We start from the raw sequence: 6,000 nt of genomic DNA on the forward strand, positions 1-6,000 counted from the left end.
ACCTTTAATGTCTGTTTTGAAAAGGCATGAGGGAATGGAAAGCAGATTGGGAAACAAGTCACTCGTGAGGTCTCATCCACTGCATCTCCGTCGATTACTGCTGAGTGTAAGCTGCTGAATTTGTAAACTGCTTCCTCCCTTTCCATTTTTATAGACTGAATTAAGAATAAGTTCACAGTAAATGGACCACTCGTCTGAAAATAGCTCTTTCTCCCCATTCAAACCTGAAATCAGAAGGATGAAACCCAAATTTGTTCAACCTACAAGTTTTGGGATAATGTATTTCACAACTGTCTGAGTTTGCTTAGCAGTATCAGCCTTTGCTGTCTCCTGACACAGTAAGCCCTTCTTGCACGTTCTTGGGTGCTGTGTTTTATTTTTCTGTGAGTAGGATCCTAGTTTTCAGTAGAAAAACTTCCTGCTCACTTGTTTTCAAAATGCCATCAAGATTCAACCTGTGTCTCTCAATGGGACTGCATGTTTTGCCCCTAACTTATTAGAATAAGGGCTGATGGAAATGATCAGAACAGCTGTCACTGGAACCTGGGAAGAAAATACAGAAGACCGGAGTGGATGGTGTGGAAGGTTCTCAGGAACAGGGCGTGGAAGAGGCAGGCAGGGAACTGGGAAAGGCGGATGACAGGTGAGAGGAACTGGCCCAGCGAGCAGGTGGCTGGCTCTTCCCATTAAGAGCTGGGACTCTTAGGGGGAGGCACAACGAGAGGGAGGCCGCCGGGGATAGGTTTTGACGTCTAGTGGACAGACTGGGCCAGAAAGGTCTAGAAGCTGAGAGTGGAGTCAGTGCTGGCTAGAGGGGAGGGAGTGGAGGCCGATCCCCAGGGAAAGGGGATGGAAAGGGCTATTTTTGCATGGACATAATTATAGCTAAAAATGTCATTGCGTGTCTGAAATTTTAATGGCATTGGGCCATTATCTATTTCCTATTGGTGCTATAACAAATCACCACAAACTCAGTGGCTTCAAACAACACGAATTTAATATCTCATTGTTCTAGAGGTCAGAAGTCAGAAATGGGGTGCCCGGGGCTAAAATCAAGGCCTTGGCAGAGTCATGTTCCTTCTGGAGGCTCTAGGAGAGAAGCCATTCCCCTGCCTTCTCCAGCTTCTGGGGAGCACAGCCCCTCCATCTTCCAAGCCAAGCACAGCGGTCAGAGCCCCTCTCACGTGGCTGTCACTCTGCTTCTTCCTCTTCTACTTCCATCTTCCACTTATATGGATGCTTGTGATTACACTGGGCCTCCCCGTAATCCAGGAGTATTTCCCCCTCGAAGTCAGTGTAACAATCCCAAATCCACCTGTGAGCCTAATCCTCTGCGGCCCCATAAGGTGACATGGTCACTGGATGTGGCTATGAGGGTGTGGGCACCTGTGGGGAGCCACTATCCTGCCTACCACAGGCTGGTGCAGAACAAAGGCTCATTATGCCTGAGAAAAGTACCCAGAATTCGTCCCAAGCAGGACATGACTGGAGTCATGAGAGGCCCTTGGTTCTGCTGTGTGGCACCCACCCCACAATTTAGTGGTATAAAACAACCGTTTTGTTATGCTCTCAGAATCTGTGGATCAGAAATTCATCCAGAGCTTGTCTCTGCTCCATGATGTCTGAGGCCTCAGCTGGGAAGATTTAAAAACTGGGTGTGACTGCCTGGCTGGGGTCTGGAGTCATCTGAAGGCCTCTTCCCCCGTGTGGCTGGCAGTTGATGCTGGCTGTTGCCTAGCACCATGATGGGAACTTGGGGCCTCAGCTGAAACACCTATGGGTGGCCTCTTCACGTGACATGGGCGCCCTCACAGTGTGGCCACCTCAGGTGGGTGAACTTCTTGTGGTGGCTAAGGCTCCAAGGGCAAGTGTCCCAGTTAGCCAAGTGCAGTCTGCCTTGCCTCAGACGTCACACTGTGACACTTCTGCCACATTCTGCTGGTTAAAAACAGGTTACAAGCCCCTGCACCCTCGATGCACAGGGAGGGGTGTTAGATTCCATCTCTTAATGAGGGAGAGACACGGATCAAGAAGAGCACGCAGGATGGGAGAGTGAGGAAAGCAGCCTGCCCCCTCTCTGAGCATCCTGGCGTGGCTGAGCCTCAGCAGCGTGCACTGGCGGTTTCTAGCCGCCCTTCCTTCCAGGGTTGCCAGACAGCAAACAAAAATACAGAATGTCCAGGTAAATTAGAATTTCAGATAAACAATGAATTTCTAAGTATAATTACATCCATTCAATGTTTAGGATGTACTTAGGCTAAAAAATATGTGTTGTTTTTCTGAAATTCAGATTTACCTGCGTGCTGTGCATCTTCTCCAGCCAGCATAATCCATTCTGAATGTCTATTTTTAAATAATTTGAACGTTGCTTCTGGATTCTAGGAGGGAGCAACAAGGGGCAGATTTGCAGAGGCAGCCCTTGAGGCCGGGAGAGAACTTCCGAGTGCAGACCCAGGGTGGTTAAGCTTGTTCATTCCTCACCCATTTCCGGCCTGACCCGCTCCACTTACCACCGTCTGTGAAAACACCGCCCAGCCTCCCGGCAATTAATGGAAAGCATGGAGCCCATTCTTCGGATGAGCTTTCAATTGGCCTGTGCCTGATTTTCAACTGCTCGTGAATAAATGGTTAACTCCGATCAGAAACAAAATAAAAAACCTCACCACTTATGAATAGAATGGGTTGAGAGATTACCTCATTGTCACTTCCATAGACCTCGCCATGGTCACCTTCCTCCTGGCCTGAAAAGCAAGTTGAATAGACAGCAGTTACTTACCATCTTGTCTGCCAGACACCATCCTGGATTGGCTAATCTCTTGACAACCTATCGGCTAGTTTCTATTATTGTTAACCACGCAAACCAAGAAACTGGGGACCAGCCGGAGGTCGCACGGACTAGAAAGCTGCAGGGCCAGGAATGGTCAGCCTGGGCCTCACTCCTGGCCTGCTTCTTAGTGTCTGTTCCACTCACTGTCTCTACATTTCTTGAAGGGCAACTGTCTCTTTCCTGAGGACAGAAGAGTGAGCTTGGGTCCACTAGCATTGGGGTTAACACATCCCTTTGGCTGCAGTTGTGGGATAAATATTGTTTTCCCAAATGGTATGTCCAAGGCCTAACCCCTGTCCCTATGAGTGTGACTTTATTTGGAAATAGGGTCTTTGCGGATGCAATGAAGTTAAGCATCTCAGGATGGGATCATCCTGGGTTTAGGGCGGGCCCTAAATCCAATGGCTGCTGTCCTTGCAAGAGAAGGGAGAGGGTAATTTGAGTCACAGACCCAGAGAGGGAAGACGGTCATCGCACGTGGAGGCAGGATCCGAGTCACACGTCTACAAGCAAGGAATGCCAAGGACTGCTGGCGGCCACCAGCAGCTGAGAAGGAGGGAAGAAACAGATTTCCCTTCAGAGTCTCCAGAGCAACCAACCCCACCTTGATCTCAAACTTCTGGACCCCAGAACCGTGAGACAATACATTTCTGTGTTCTCAGCTGCCTGGTTCGTGGTACTTCTCCATAGCAGCCCCAGGGGACCAAGACACCTACTGCCTAAGTGAGGAGATGGTCTATTTCTTAGGCCTGTCAGTAGCTCGCCTGCCGGGTCCCAAACCCATGACCCCAAAACCAAGCCTCCATGTTGCTTTTAGCCACACAAGGCCCAGGGTTTTAGCCTTCGCTGTTTGTATCAGACACGAAGGGTGATTCGTGATTCCGAGCCTGCCTTGGCCGGCCTGCGTGGCACTGGAGAAAGACAAATCACGTCCACCAAGCGCCTCCTGGGGTCTTCAGAGGGAAATTTAGAGCCATGTGGAGCCTGTGTGCTTTTCTTAGTCAAAGAATCAAAATTACGGTTTTTATAACTTGCCACCGAAGTACTTAAATCAACTCCAGGAGTGAGCCGGCCGGCCCGGAGGGGACGCGGAGGGCCCGTGGATTTGGGGGGCGAGAAATCACTTGTTAAGTAAGAGGCTCACTGAGTTTAAATCAAAACGCAGCACCGCTGACTTCAGGAGGACTTTTAAAAGTATTACAGTTCCTGCCCTCCTCTGTGCAAACGACCCCGGAAGGGGCGAGAGGCAGAGCTGAATTTGGCTGGTTCGCTCGCCTCTCAGGGCGAATTCCGCTGTGTCACCTCCAGCCCTTGCCATAGCTCAAATACCATGAAAACAAACATTGTTGCATATCCGCCAGCCCGTTCCCCACAGCTCTTCCCTCCCTTTGCTGCTGAGGAGGCAGGTCTCTGACCGCGGGGCTGTGCTAACTCCCTAGAAAACGGCTTTTTGCAGAGCCAGCCGAACTCCTTTTTCCCCCTGAACTTCACAAAATGTGGATTCACCCCAGAGCCCCAGCACTCGCCCTGTGAAGACATCAGGCCAACAGGAGGGGGTTTAAAGGATTTGCTTAAGAGCAGCTTTGAAAACCTCAATCAGGTTGAGAACCAGCTCAGCGTGAAGCCAGCAGCCCTTTTCTGAGGGGTTTCTCTTTAATTTGCAAATGTGACCACAGAGGAAGGCAAGGCCAACAAGAGGAGGGCACCGATGAGATAAAAACACGTTCTTGTCCCCCACCTCCTCCACCTCGAGGAAGCCAGAGACCCTTCCAGGTGGACACCGTGTAAGCGAAATCTGTGGGATTTGGGAAACAAGATAAAACCACACATTCTTGTGATGCCCGCATGGCTCACGCCTTTTCCAGAGTCAGGCACTCGGGGATGCGCTGGGTTTGATCTTTGGGTTTGATTTTCTTCCCTCTGCTGCCTGTGCCCTGTGAGCATGGACAGCCAGGGAGTGAGCCCCAGGCCTCCTTCTGTGACTGCAACTGTCTCTGGTTGGAACCTGATCAAGTTCTGATCTGTTCCAAGCTCCCTTGTCCTATCAGTATAATGGGGACAAGGCCATCTCCTCACCAGCCTCGCAGGACGGGGTAGTTTGGAAGATCAAGAAAGGCTTGGACGTCAAGAGAGCTCTACTGACCGCCCGACTGCCTGTCATGTACCAGGCACTATGCCAAGTGCCCCCAGCGCAGGGCACAGACTTGCTCCTGTTTTATGTGGAAGGGTAGGGAGGCACAGAGAGGTGAAGGAACCCACCCAAGGTCACACGAGGCTAGGATTCCAACCCACGCCAAAGCTAGTGCTCGAAACCATCCCTCTAGGTCATCACGTTTCTTTGTAAGGACCAGCCAGTAAGTATTTTTGGCTTGGCAGGCGATCGGGTCTCCGTTGTATCTACCCAACTCTGCCATTAAAGCACAAAAATAGCCTAGGTGATATGTCAACAATTGGGCGTGGCTGTGTTCCCATACGGCCGTATTTACAAGAACAGAACATGGAACTGGGAGACCACGCTTAATGGGTTGGGGGCTTCACTCTGGAGGGAAGGAAGTGTGGAACTAGGTACAGTGGTGGTTGCATAACATTGTGAATGTGCTACATGCTGTGGAATTGTTCATTTTAGGATGCTTAATTTTATGGTAGGTGATTTTCACTTCATTAATTATTTTTTTAAAATGTAGGTGATGAACCCAATTTGACCTACAGGCCGTAGCTTGCTGATCCCTGCAAACTGGCCCTGCTCCCAAACCTGGTTAAAGAGAGATTTGAGAGGAGTTAGCAAGCAACTCTGTTTCTACTGCCAGCACCTTGAGCCGACTGTTCCATTTGGAGAGCAGGGACTCGACTAGGCAGGAGAGGCCACCAGCATCGCGGCTCTGTCAATTCCAGCTGAGTCACCACAGGCAAACTGTTCAGTCTCTCTGGCCTCAGTCTGCTCATCTGTAAGATGGGGATGACGGGGAGTTACGAGGATGAACTGAGTTTACACATGGGCACGATAAGAGTGTGCATGTAAGTGTTTGCTGTCACTTAGCTGTAGGAGCTTTCCTTACCCACCAGCTGCTGCTTGCTGATAAAGGGGAGCTCAGCCGGTGGCCCTCTTTGTTTTCTTTTTTCCTCAGCTTTATTGACATATTGTGTAAGTTTAAGGAGTACAATGTGATACTTTG

This window comes from Equus caballus, chromosome 22, assembly GCF_041296265.1.
Source record: "Equus caballus isolate H_3958 breed thoroughbred chromosome 22, TB-T2T, whole genome shotgun sequence".
Taxonomy (NCBI): domain Eukaryota; kingdom Metazoa; phylum Chordata; class Mammalia; order Perissodactyla; family Equidae; genus Equus; species Equus caballus.